At 35.7% G+C, this 14,300-nt stretch overlaps 1 long non-coding RNA gene across 1 annotated transcript in view; it reads left to right on the plus strand.

The window, feature by feature from the left end:
• The first annotated feature begins 2,788 nt into the window (after positions 1–2,788).
• The window catches only part of LOC116585154, a 45,403-nt gene continuing 33,891 nt past the window's right edge, over positions 2,789–14,300 (plus strand). Inside the window, exon 1 of the long non-coding RNA XR_004283484.1 lies at positions 2,789–2,850. This is a non-coding gene — a long non-coding RNA (uncharacterized LOC116585154). The remainder of the gene's footprint in view (positions 2,851–14,300) is intronic.

Here is a 14,300-nt window from a genome sequence, read left to right on the forward strand (position 1 = left end):
CCTTTGGAATTCTTTATGCATTCTGTTGAGATTTAAACCTGAAGTTCATTTCTTTCTCTAGGATAGGGAAGTTTTCAGGCATTATTTCTCCAAATAAGACTTCTGCTTCCTTTCTGTATCTTCATCTTCAAGAAAAATGTTCATTTTCTTGACATTTTCTAAAAGATACCTTAACCTATCTTCATTTTTTAAAATTCTTTACCATTTTTGCTAGTTACTTTGGGTGCTTTCCATTACCCTGTTTTCCAGATCACTCATACATTCTTCTTCCTCTGCTAATCTACTGCCAATTTCCTTTTCATTTGTAATTCACAAGAGAATCTACAGAGAATGTTGTTTTATTTTTTATTTTTTTAAGATTTTATTTATTTACTTGACAGACAGAGATCACAAGTAGGCAGAGAGGCAGGCAGAGAGAAGGGGGGAAGCAGGATCCCCACGGAGCGCAGAGCCTGATGTGGGGCTCGATCCCAGGATCCTGGGATCACGACCTGAGACGCAGGTGGAGGCTTAACCCACTGAGCCACCCAGGTGTCCTGAGAATGTTGTTTTAATTAGTTAAGTAAATGTCATGGATTTTGTCATAGACTATAAACTGTTTCATTGTGAGACAATGGAAGGACAGGGAGAAAAAAGAAGAGAATGAAGAGAGCAGGAAAACCCAGGAAAAAAATCACCATAAATATCATTCTGTTTGCACTCTCATGCCACTGATTTAATGCCACACGTGTGATACAGTGATGGCTCTTTATTGGTGTTCCCCTCGTAAATATAAACCCTGGCATTTTCAAACAGAACAGTGGATGGTTATAGAGGAAATTATATCTGTTTTGCTTAGCTATAAAATATCAGGACTGTTCTGGTCCATCAATATTCTAAAATGACCCACTGTCCTTGAAGTATGCCACCATAACAAACACAAGAAGTTTATTCCAGTGCTTAGATTCTGCCTTCTTATTTTCCATACTCACACACAATCCCCATATTTCCTATTGTATTATAGCAGAAAGTGATAGAATATTGCTGACACTATGACACCCAACCTAAAATATGGGTAAGTTAAGCTTAATTGTAAGTTTTAAATGTGTATATTAGCATCCATATATCCTTATTACCAGATACTTTAGTTTTGTTCCTGATGTTGTTTGGGACTGCCCTTTGAAATTAGTTCACTTTTTCTCCAGGAGGCTATGAATCTCATAGATGTATCAGAATAGTGTCTTGTAACATTGCTTACATGCTCAATAAAGAAACAAGAAATAGATGGAGAGATAGAGTCATAAAATAGAAAGGAATGGAGTTACAACAATTCCAAATGAATAAGCGGGACTTCTTTTTAAAAATCAGACTTAGTCCAATACTTACTAAACCCTATGTATCTTTTCTTTCATTGAGAATATACTAAAGATTAGCTTTGGTTTGCATTTGAGAAGGGAATGTGTATCTATAAGCTTAGAAATTAATGAAGTATATAAAATACTTTAAAATGAATTTAACTGTAATTCTTTTTGCCTTATAAAACATTTGTATATTTGTAGATTACCCAGAGAATAGCAGCAATTTTTTTTTCTTTTTATTTATTTATTTATTTATTTATTTTAATGGGTGGTTCAAATATAGCATAGATTATTCACCTAATAAGTATTTTCTTGAGACACTTGATAAAAATCAAACCTTAAGTTGTATTTATGGGACCTAATCTCTAGACAAATAATACACTATTGAGTCTATCATTTGATTTCTCAAAGTTTATGCTACACAGATAATTGCCTGAAGATACTGTTAAAATAACATTCCTAGTGTATCCCCAAGCTTCTGATGCAATGAGTCTGGAAAGAGGACCTATGTATTTGTATTTCCACAAGCTCTCAGGTGATTCTGATCCTGATGGTTCCATGTATCACATTTAAATAACAGTGGACTAAGGATATAACATTTATAAACCCGAAAAATTATTTTCTTATATTCAGTTAAGACTACATTGAATTAACCAGTGACAAAAAGTTGAAATGTTATACAAATTTACCTAGAGACTAAATGAAATTTTCCTTCTGTCTAGTGTATAATCATGCACATATGGCTTCCACTGAGGAACATGAGCCCCTAAAGACTCAAAGGAAGTAAATTAAATTCCAAAATATGTGCCTCCAGCTACTTGTGAGATATATAGACTAAGCATCTATGGTCATTTTATTTCAAAAGAAGAAATTTTTTTTAATCATGCTGTACTCAATGGATGACTAAATTTTGGCCAAATTTGGATATACTTCAAGACTTAAAGTTTGCCAAAGTCAATAGAAGAAAAGCACATTTTAATAATTTGGAGGGAACATACTTGAAATAAATGAATATTCCAATTTTATTATGACTGCTGTCACCACTTAATAGACAGAGATAAAATTTTAATAAAATGGTATCATTTTTGGCATAGAGTTGTTCCATCTTGGACATGCATTTGTTGAAATAAGGAGACGGTGCTCCTCAGAAACATTTCTACCGTTTCAATAATTTCTACGCTTGGCTTACTGAAACTAACTTTTACCTTTGTCTTATGCACATATGCGTAGACTAACACTTGGATTAATATTTGGTGGGTCCATTTGTTTCCTGACAACTGCTTTACAATATTCTATTGTAAAATCAGCATGTTCAGTTTATCTTGATTTCTGTGGGGACAGGTTTTGGACATTATTTTCAGTTCAATAATATGATCACATATTTGACATGATTTAGAAAAACAAATGGAGGATTTCAGTGTACTTAAATACATCCGTGCTCAGGAAAAGGACCTCATCTCTTGGGGCTTCAGACTTCTAGTCTCTGACTCTTGAGTCTCATCTTGGATAACAGGTAATATATTCATGTACGATCAAGTGTGATGTCTTATTTTAATCTTTTGTTTGTTGGAATGAGTTGAAAACCATTTATAAAATGCATATTATTGACTAATAATTTCTCATAAAGAAACAATTTAAAGACATAATGACTTGATAGGATCGGTGCCTCTGAATTGACAGCGATCATGTTACAAAGAAAACGATGTGGAAAGATGAAGGAAATGTGCTCCATCATCTCTGCTGGTGGGATTTTCTAAAGATCTTTTTATTCCCTTGACTAAATATGTGACATCAACTTTGTTAAGAATTACTTTTACCTTTAACTTAAAGTTGGAGTTTAAATTTTATAAGAAAATAATCTCTTGAGTAGTATAAGTGTTTGCAAATGTGTATATTATTTCAAAAATTTAAAAACAGACTCTTTTTTTTTTTAGATTTTATTTATTTGATAGACAGATCACAAGTAGGCAGAGAGGCAGGCAGAGAGAGAGGGGGAAGCAGGCTCCCTGCTGAGCAGAGAACCTGATGTGGGGCTTGATCCCAGGACCCTGGGATCACGACCTGAGCTGAAGGCAGAGGCTTTAACCCACTGAGCCACCCAGGCGCCCCTAAAAACAGACTCTTAATTGTGTAGAACTAACTGAGGGTTCCAGACGGGAGATGGGTGGGGGGAATGAGTAAAATAGATGAAGGGAATTAAGAATACACTTACCATGTTGAGCACCTAAAATGTACAAAATTGCTAAATCACTATGTATATATATTTTTTAGTAATTCATTTGTTATGATGTGTTATCATTTTATTTGTAATGTGGCTGAGAAAAAAGTTTTTACTATTTCAAAATTTTATTATTGTGTTCTTTCAGAAATATCTTTTCAAAGACTTAAAACAGTCAGTTTATCTATCTATCTATCTACCTATCTATAGAAGACCACTTACTGTGAATTTCTCGTAATCCTCTACTTTCAAGATAATTCCAGGTATAACAACACTAAAAGCTACATCCTATTTTGTATCATAACATGACTGAGTATTTGCTTTAACTAGTAGATGATAGAACAAGTTCTCTAAGAAATATTTTAATTTTTTAAAGATTTTATTTATTATTTGAGACAGCAAGAAAGAAAGAGCATGAGTGGGGTAAGGGCACAAGTGAGAAGCAGACTCTCCGCTCAGCAGGGAGACCAATGCTGGGCTCCAACCCAGAACTGCAGATCATGACCCAAGATGAAGGCAGACACTTACCAGATCGAGCCACCCAGATGCCCTAAGAAATAATTAATTTTCACTATCTGTCTAATGCCACAGTCCTTAGTTTAAGCCAATGAGGCAAAAGAAACAGAAAAGAAGGGTGCCTGGGTGGCTCAGTGGTTAAGCCGCTGCCTTCGGCTCAGGTCATGATCTCAGGGTCCTGGGATCGAGTTCCGCATCGGGCTCTCTGCTCAGCAGGGAGCCTGCTTCCTCCTCTCTCTCTCTCCGCCTGCCTCTCTGCCTACTTGTGATTTCTCTCTGTCAAATAAATAAATAAAATCTTTAAAAAAAAAAAAAAAAGAAACAGAAAAGAACAAGGAAAATGCCATCAGCCCTGAGTTCTGCTTCATATGTTAAAGATTTATTTAGCAGAAGAACAGTCTCTTTGTTCTCTCCACATAAGTGGTTATTGTAAAGCTCTATCAAACCTGGTGGCTAAGAAAAAAAATGCTTTTACCTAATATTTACCTTATAGTTTGAAAATGTTTTTATTTATATGTCTTCAATTCAGAAATGAATCATCTGTATTATTTCTTTCTCAACGGCAATAAAATTTGGTTCACTTGCACAGAAAGAATTACAAATACATGTCAGAGTCCAGATTATGTTAATTTGGTTGAAGATAATTTGGAAGACTGAATCACTTTTATTGATTCAGTTTGTCAACATATCTAACATAGCCACAGATATTGTTCTTGAACCTTCTTTTCAATTTGGTTTTTCTCTGCAAAGTATCATTCATTTTCTAATACCAGGGTCACACTATCTACACCGTTCTCAAACCAGAAATCTGGCTCACTTTCATGCAGTTAGAAAACCAATCTCTGATGTTTGTCATTCTATCTTCAAAACATTTCCTTACACTTTGCCTTAACTCTCCTCATGTCATTCTGTGAGCCCCATAGTCTTGCAATCTGAGGGGCCAGCCTGACCCCATCACTGCCCTCCTTACATGCTGAAGGATGTCACTTCCAGCATCTTATCCTCCTCCTCTTCTCTGTTTCTTGGCTGACTGGCAACCTCTCTCCTTACTTATTCTATATAATCTAGTATGATTTTAGCTTTTTCTTTACTTTAATGCCCCCATTCTCTTGGCCTCTTCAAGGGTTCCCTTTTGGGTGTTTCTGTAGCACTTCCTTATTTCCAAATCACAACACTTATATAATTGCTTAGCCAAGTCCCCTACCATGGTAAGTCCCTAATTCCCTTGATATCAGCCCATGTGTTTCCATTGTCTTTGTCTCTCCTCTGTGTTTCCCAAAACTTTGGAGCACAGTTGATCAATAAATTTTTGACTTGTAAATGCAGGAATGAATGTGCTACTGACTTTGACATATGCTTTCACAGGAATCAGCCAAATATGAAGATTTTTGTCTTTGCCTTTATCATGGCTCTCATGGTTGCCTTGATTGTGAGTATATCAGGAAATTTTGAATAATATGTTCTCAGTAGTTATCCAAGGAGTCTCCTTATTTCTTGTGCTTTTACCTATGTTTGTTTTTATTTTTCTGAACCAAGCTTTATAAGTTTTAGTATTTTAGACAGCTGTGCAGTTTTTTATAGACTGCAGTTTTCTTGAATTTACCGAGTAAGTTGATTAGGGGTTTAGAATCCTGGGTACACACACACAAACACTAAACATACACAAACTTTCAAGTATAATTAATGTAAAAATAAAATTTTTAGAAGAGTTCCATAAAGATGTGAGATGAGAGGCACTTCATTAATATATTATAAAAGGCACTTCAATATTATAAGCTGTAGCCCAATCAATTATTAGGAGCTCCTGCCTGTATAGTCATTTACCTGAGTGTCACTGGGGAAAATCTGACCTCTCTGAAGCTGTTTCTTCCTCCTTCACCTCCTGCCCATTTTTTGTTTCTCACTCTGTTAACATTAATGTTCTCTTTCACTCTGGATTTCTTTCTGTTCGATTACTGAGAATCATCAAGATATATTATATTTCAATTAATCCAACAAGTTTAAATGGATGATTAAAAAATTATTGCCTAATACAGTTTATGACATTATTTGTAATAAAAAGAAGTGGGAAAATAAAAATCTAAGAAGAGAAAAAAACATAATACCAGATTCCATTAGCACATAAGTATTTGATTGTGAGTAGCTTTTGAGCAACTTAAAAGATATTTGTATAAAAAAATATTTGTTTTGAGCAATTCTGAAGCTTAGCTTTTGAATTTCACTTCCATTAACACATAATAGATTTCTCTCCCTTTCACACACAAGATAATTTGTACCAGGGTGAATTGATAATAAATATAGCAAATTAATTATAGCAAAAACTCACTCTTCACTCCTTTTAAAGATGTCAATAAACAAAAACACTTAATTAGTGCATCAGTTGCTAAGACTTTTCCTCCCCTATGTTTACTCAAAATTGTGTCAACTAATGGATTTTTACTCTCAATTCAGAATTATAAAATGAAGATACTCATTATTTTTCTTTGCTTTTTTGCAAGGGGGCTGATTCATCTGAAGAGGTAAGACATATATATATTCATTTACTGGAAAACTTGGTAAGTGAGCATATATAAAATTTTAATCTATTCTCTATTTTAACAGAGATTTCGTCGACATAAAAAACATCACTATGTAAGTATTTTTTTGATAATATGGTATAGTACCAACATATTTTATATTATTGTCTCTGAGTATTTATTCTCTAAGGAATCAGCACATATCTCTGAAACATATATATATGATGAATGGCTAAAATATATATTGATTTTATTTATTTTTGAGGTACTGGCAAAAGACCAAAAACTCTTGTGCACTAGTACTATTTAAATGGAAACTCATGGGGCGCCTGGGTGGCTCAGTGGGTTAAAGCCTCTGCCTTCGGCCCAGGTCATGATCCCAGGGTCCTGGGATCGAGCCCCGCATCGGGCTCTCTGCTCAGTGCAGAGACTGCTTATCTCTCTCTCTCTCGGCCTGCCTCTCTGCCTACTTGTGTTTTCTGTCAAATAAATAAATAAAATATTAAAAAAAAATAAAATAAAATAGATGGAAACTCATAATGCCATCCTGAAGAAAACAATTATTGTCTCAGAGCTTAAATATCTGTCTGGCAAACAATTGCTGAGACCTAAAGAATACTTGAAATTCTAATTCTATTAAGTATAATATGCTCCTAATGGAAAAGAGAGGCTGCTAAAAACACATAAGAGGTGGTAATATTCCACCTTCTGATTGTTTTGGATGGTAATGAACTCATTAGGTTAAATTAACTTGACCATGTTAAAAGATAAGAAATTTCATTTCTTTAACATTTTTAATGAAATATATTCTTGATAACTCATATTATTTTGACATGTCATCTCAATGTGATAATTTTGCAAAAATTCTTACTAATACAGTAAATAGATGCATTTGAAATGGCACCACGTAAGATTCAAGAGCAGGAATGGATAATATTTAGACTGAAAGAGGCGACTATAAAGAATATGGGAGTTCTAAGAAACAGCAAGACGACTAGAAGTCAAGAGTGAGAAGTAGCAGTTCCATCTAACCTGGAACTCATAAATTACCTCCTTCCTGGGATATTCAAGGACAGGCAAAGTAAAAGGTTGGAGGTAATATTATAAAGAATATGTTAGCTTCTTGTGAATGGCTGGCTACAACCAGTGGCCCCACATGTATTATAAAACAACAAAATGAGGGCGCCTGGGTGGCTCAATCACTGAGAGTCTGACTTCGGCTCAGGTCATGATCCCAGGGTCCTGGGATCAAGCCCCAGGTCAAGCTCCCAGTTCACGGGAAGCCTGCCTCTCCCTCTCCCACCCCCCCTGCTTGTTTTCCCTCTCTCAGTCTCTCTCTGTCAAATAAATAAATAAAATCTTTAAGGAAAAAAAAACAAAACACAAAATGATCAACAAATAATAAAAATGTGATGCATCATTTCTATCTTCTTTTCAACATTTTTCTTATAAAAAAGTGAGAACCTAACCAAAAATTTGAGAAAAACAACCATGTATATATGAGTTCCTATAAACTTTGACAACCTGATATTTAATTCAAATTATTGTGAAATATTTGTACTGTCATTATCTCATTTCTCCGTTATTGTTTCATTCCTTTTATTTGTATCCAGAGAGGTTATTCCGAAAATTTCTATTATCCGCAATATCCACAATATCCGGGATATTATAAGTAACTTTACAGTGCCTCACAGTAACCCAGGACAGGATTACAGAGGTAAGCTGGGTCTAGTGACATTTTATACTCCACAAGTATCAATGAGGACAGTCTGAATAAGAAAAAACAAAAGCAAAGCATCAAACCAAAAGCAGCCAAAGTTTAGGAAATGGAGCCTAGTGTAGCTCTCCTAAGGGGTAGTGATCTGTGTGTTTCCAAAAGAAAACTTCTGTTCTGGTATGGTTAAATGGCTGGAATTGGGCATGGGAAAAACTGTTTGTATCCTGGTCCTGACAACTACTATATTATGAGCTTAAATCATTCCTAATCTTTTATACCTTCACTTTGCCATGGGCAAACCCGCATTATAATGAAACTTAACCAATTTATAGAATTGGTGGGACTATTAAAAGATACATTAGATAAACGACTTTGATTAGAATTGTACATAAATGTGACTCCAGGTGGCCCTGTCATTAAATCTGTGCCTAGATACTATATAAAAGTTTTCCTTCTAAATCATAATCTTTGGAGTAGCTACGAAAACCCCGTCTGGGAAATTGTCAGAAATGTAGAGTCTGAAGCCACACCCAGCACTATTAAATCAGAATCTGCACTTTGGGGGCACCTGGGTGGCTCAGTCAGTTAAGCATCTGCCTTTGGCTGAAGTCATGATCCTGGGGTCCTGGGATGGAGCCCCATGTCTGGCTCATAGCTCACTGGGGAGCCTGCTTCTTCCTCTCCCTCTGCAGCTCACCCAGTTTGTGCTCTATCTCTATCAAATAAATAAATAGAAAAATCTTTAAAAAAACAAAATCTGCTGGACACTGGGGAGGGTATGTGCTTTGGTGAGTGCTATGAAGTGTGTAAACCTGGTGATTCACAGACCTGTACCCCTGGGGATAAAAACATATGTTTATAAAAAATTAAAAATTAAAAAAAAAATCTGCATTTACTAAGATCCCTATATGACTCATAACACAATAAGGTTTGAAGCATTGTCTTGGAGATTCTGATGAGCAATTAGAATAGGGACCACTGCTCTAATATAATACCAAAAAAAAAGGAAAGGAAATATTAGCAATTTACTTCTGAAAATTTTACCTAAAATAATATTACATATGTTTCAAATTCTAGAAAAGATTCAATATTTCGCCATAATTTAAAGTAATATTGTTGGTGAAAAGTAAGACTGTCTTGCAATTCACAGTTGAACTAGATCCACAGGATTTCAATTATTTTTAAATGCACATGGAGTATTCAATCACATTGAATTCCCTGTTGTCAATAGCAGAATGAAATCTGAACTCAACTCCCTAAGCATTAGTAATAGGGAATAATATTTAATCAAGGAAGAATATACCAAAAATATTGCTTGGGAGAGATTAACATTCAATAAATGAGTAGGCTGTAATTAAGTGGAGACTCGTGGCACTGAAATAGCTTCATGATAGAATCTGGGGAAGTATGAGAAAGAGATTCTAAGAGAAAGCAATCAACAGGTTTAAAGTTGGGTTGAATGAAAGACTACAGCAGGGGAGGTGACAAAATGAAATGGATGCAAGTTGCCAGAGCTGGATTAGGAATTCAGTGATGAGCCTGTATCTCTCACAAAGAGACAGCGCTCTGCTCTTGTCAGTTTCTTGGTTTTTGTTTTTTCTTTTCAGGGAATTTTCCTTTCTGCATGTGCTTTGCTTTGCTTCAGTTAGGGATGTTAAAGACAATTTGGCTATGTTAAGTTTAAAAAAGAATAGCATTCAAATTGAAAATTGAAGTGAGCGAAAATGCAGAACTAAACTATGGAACCTCAAGTGAGAAGTGACACAGGGAAAGAAAAAGAAGATAGAAATTCATTCTATCAATTGTTCAATCTTCATTCAACATATTTTTTAACTCTGTAAAGTGCAGCCCTGGGAGATATAACTACCGTCAGCCAGAGTCCCTGCACTCCACAGCTTATACAGATATAAAAACAAGCCACCACCGGAGTATCATTTCATAAAGAAGTGATGTGAGTGGATGGGTTATTTATACCAGCAGGTTTATGCAGCAGAAGTGACAGGGATCTAGACATGAAGAAATCCATTGAGAATCTACCAAAACAATTGGGGATGGAAAAATAAGAGCTTGAGGGGAAAAAAGAAGTAATAAAGATAGTAGCAATTTCCCCTACTGTAGACTCTGTGTAAGTTCTGTAGAATAATTCTCGTCAAGCTTTTTCCTGTGAATGATTTTAACCATGGCACTGTTTTTGGTAAGGGATCCTTTGTCATGTCAAATCAAAACAAACCCAAACTTAGATAAGGAGAATCTTTCTTCAGAACAAAATCCATCGCATGGAGAGAACACTTAAATCTCAGAAATCTGCAAAGTGTCTCAAAATCCAACAGAAAAGGCTTTTCTTTTACAGGCTAAAGAGAAGTCAGCAAAGATTAGCAGAAACTTTTGAGGGGAACTGGGTGAGCAGTGGGAAAGGACCAGTAGGATCTGACACAAAGTGCCCACTGTGGTTAGCGGAGCCTCTGGATCAGTGTTTGATAAAGGACAAACTCCATCTTTACTGCTTGTTCAGACGTGGGGCAAGCAGAGCTCAGAGCCAGTAGGAAGGAGAGAGGCCTGATGAGCATTTCATCTGGACCAAGCAAAGGGTATCAAACAGACACCTGTGAACACTTGGTCAGTCTCAGGAACAAAAGTAGATATAACTCAAAACCAGGAAAGCAGAAGGGTATCAGCAATCACTTGATGTGTAGTTCAAATTTAATAAAAAGAATGTTTTCTCTTTCTCCACAGGCTTGGTGGCAAGTCCCATTTTCTCTCTTACTCTTGATGATTCTTCTTATTCAGAAATCTTTTACCCATCTAGTCACATTTATTAGCACCAATATAACACATTCACCCAACATACTTTTAAAATTGTGTTTTGAAAAGTAATTTTTAAAAGTACAGTTTTATTTGCATTATGTTATATATTATGTCACTATTTAAAAATGATTAGACCCATCAGTAATTTTTAGCTTTTCCAAAACAGAAAAGAAATCCCATCAAATAATGTTAAAGGAACAAAACACACCGGAGATTAATGATCAATATTTTTAAAATAATAGTAATAGTAGTCTCTAAACTATTTGAAATTTTCTTTTTTTTCTCTGTTAATAGCACTATAAAAATTTTAAAAACTTGTCATGCATAATAAATCGATTGATCAAGCATATATACTCTAATTGTATTCATTTCCTGGGGTGGTCAATGCAGATTATAAAAACTAGTGGTTTAAAAAAAAGGAATTTATGCTCTCATAAATCTGTAGGCAGACCCTTGTTCTTTCTGACAGCTCTAGGTTATAATCTTTCCTCACCTCTTCCTAGTTTCTAGCATTTTTTGGTAATCCTGGAATTCCTTGGTTGGTAAATGCATTATTTCAATCTCTGCCTCTCTTGTCTCAAAGCAATCTTTCCCCTTTGTGTCTCTCTTCTTTTGAAGACACCAGTCAAATGGATTAAGCCCACTCTAGCACGAACTCGCATAGCCAATTATATCTGCAGTGACCTATATTTCTAGAGGTCACACTCTGAGGTCTTGGGGTTAGGACTTTAGTAGATAAAGTGGGGAGAGACGCGATCGAACCCATTCCACCCAGCTGACATTTGATTCCCAATACAATTTTCCTGCAACTGTTATAGATCAATGGTCATAATATTCTTCCTGTATCAACATTTCTAAAGAAAAGACATGCAGTGCTGTTTCATAATCTTCTGGGACATGATTATGGAAGGGACATGATTGTGACATACTTGTGTGATTATTTAAGACCCATGAAATTCATCTAAACAATCTCATTTTAACTTTGAAATATCTTATACTAGAAGACATTTTAACTCATGAAATTTGCATGAAATCACTAGAAGACTAATCAAAACATTGCCTTTAATTTTAATCATACTCCTAAGGAAAATGGATGCATTTTTAAGCAAGTGACTGGAAAGAAAATCTCACCTTACAATGATTGTAAATATTGACAGTTATGTTTACAAATTATGCTAAATTACAATTTTTATGAGATAGAATGTTTTATTCACCAAAATTTATGGAGACAGCGTTCCTCTTTCCAGAGAAATAGAGTCAAAACTAAAGGCAGATTTCTGATTACTAGAGAGATGCACAAAAGAGAGAGAATCGTGGTGGGACCAAAGACACTTGCAAGGCACAAAAAGAGGGTGCTAGGGCTCAGAAGCTGAGGAAAGAGTAAGATAAAGAGGCGGGATGCTGAGCTGTATGCATTGCGTGCTCCTCCTGAACTGCCTTGTGGCCCTCTACCTTACATACTTTGGTATGTAAAAGACTTCTGCAATTTAACAAAACAAAATAGAACTCTTTTTTGAGCCCATCCTCTAGTCTCTGTTTATTTTATGGTGGACTTGTTCAAATTAAAAAACCTAAGAATAGTCATTATTTTTTTTTCTCTGCCTTTCACTCTTTAGATATAACTGATGTATCTCAGGTAGACTGTACCTGTAATACATACACTATACACACACACACACACACACACACACACACACACACACATACACACACACACACACTCACACATACATTATATACATTCATTATTTGTAACCACAAAAAAGTTCTATTTGTAAAGTTGTTCAGGTGCAGTGCAGTTACAAATACACATGTCTCACTGCAGCACTGTTAATACATGCAGGCACTGAGAAATAACTCTGCACTGTGGTTTTCTTTGAAAAAGGCTACTTTCAAGTACCAGCCAGCCTTTAAGAGTCTAATCAGTGGCCTAGCACTCAAGTAGAAACCCTTACATGTACATATTTTTTTAATGTTTATTCTGGCTCTCTCCCATTTCTGGTGACACAATTCTCTTGTGTGCTGACAACCTAAGGGTGTTGCTGAAAGAATTCATATAGTAACAGATATAAACACAATGTCTCCCATAGAGAAAATGCTTAAAAATGGCAGCAAGAGTGACTATCACCTTCCACGGTTGAGAAGTGAATGCTTTCCCAGAAGTAATTTTTACTATATCTGTACACAATCCTCCTGAATCAGTCTGATTACATCCCAACACTGGAGAGAATTTAGTTACATGTCCCAAATCACACTTTTAGTAAATGGTTAAAGGAAAAAATATCAATAATGAGGTCCACTGGATCCCAAAGCCCAGGTTATTTATAATAGTCCCACATTACCTGATTTAGTGTCCTATTATTGCTGCAACAAATTACTATGAACCTAGGGGTTTAAAACAATACAAACTTTTAAAAAATATATTTATTTATTTTCATTAACTTATAATGTATTATTTGTTTCAGGGGTACAGGTCTGTGATTCATCAGTCCTACACAATTCACAGTGCTCACTGTAGCACATATCATCCCCAACGTCCATCAGCTAGCCACCCCATCCCTTTCTCTTCCCTCCCCTCCAGCAACCTTCAGTTTGTTTCCTGAGATTAAGAGTCTCTTATGGTTTGTCTCCCTCTCTGGTTTCATTCTGTTTCATTTTTCCCTCCCTTCCTCTGTCTTATTTCTCAAATTCCTCATATCAGTGAGATCATATGATAATTGTCCCTCGCTGATTGACTTATTTCTCTTAGCATAATACCCTCTAGTTCCATCCATGTCATTGAAAATGGCAAGATGTTGGGTTTTTTGATGGCTGCATAGTATTTATAAACACACACACACACACACACACACACACACACACACACACACACATATATCTCACATCTTCTATATCCATTCATCTCTCAATGGACATCTTGGCTCTTTCCATAGTTTGGCTATTGTGGACATTATTGCTATAAACATTCAGGTGCACATGCCCCTCAGATCACTACCTTTGTATCTTTAGAGTAAATACCCAGTAGTGCAATTGCTGGGTCATAGGGCAGCTCTATTTTCAAATTTTTGAGGAACATCCATACTGTTTTCCAGAGTGGCTGCACCAGCTTGTATTCCCACCACCAGTATAGGAGGGTTCCCTTTCTCTGGATCCTCACCAACATCTGTCATTTCCTGACTGGTTAATTTTAG

The sequence above is a fragment of the Mustela erminea genome, chromosome 2 (assembly GCF_009829155.1).
Source record: "Mustela erminea isolate mMusErm1 chromosome 2, mMusErm1.Pri, whole genome shotgun sequence".
In the NCBI taxonomy this organism is placed as follows: Eukaryota; Metazoa; Chordata; class Mammalia; order Carnivora; family Mustelidae; genus Mustela; species Mustela erminea.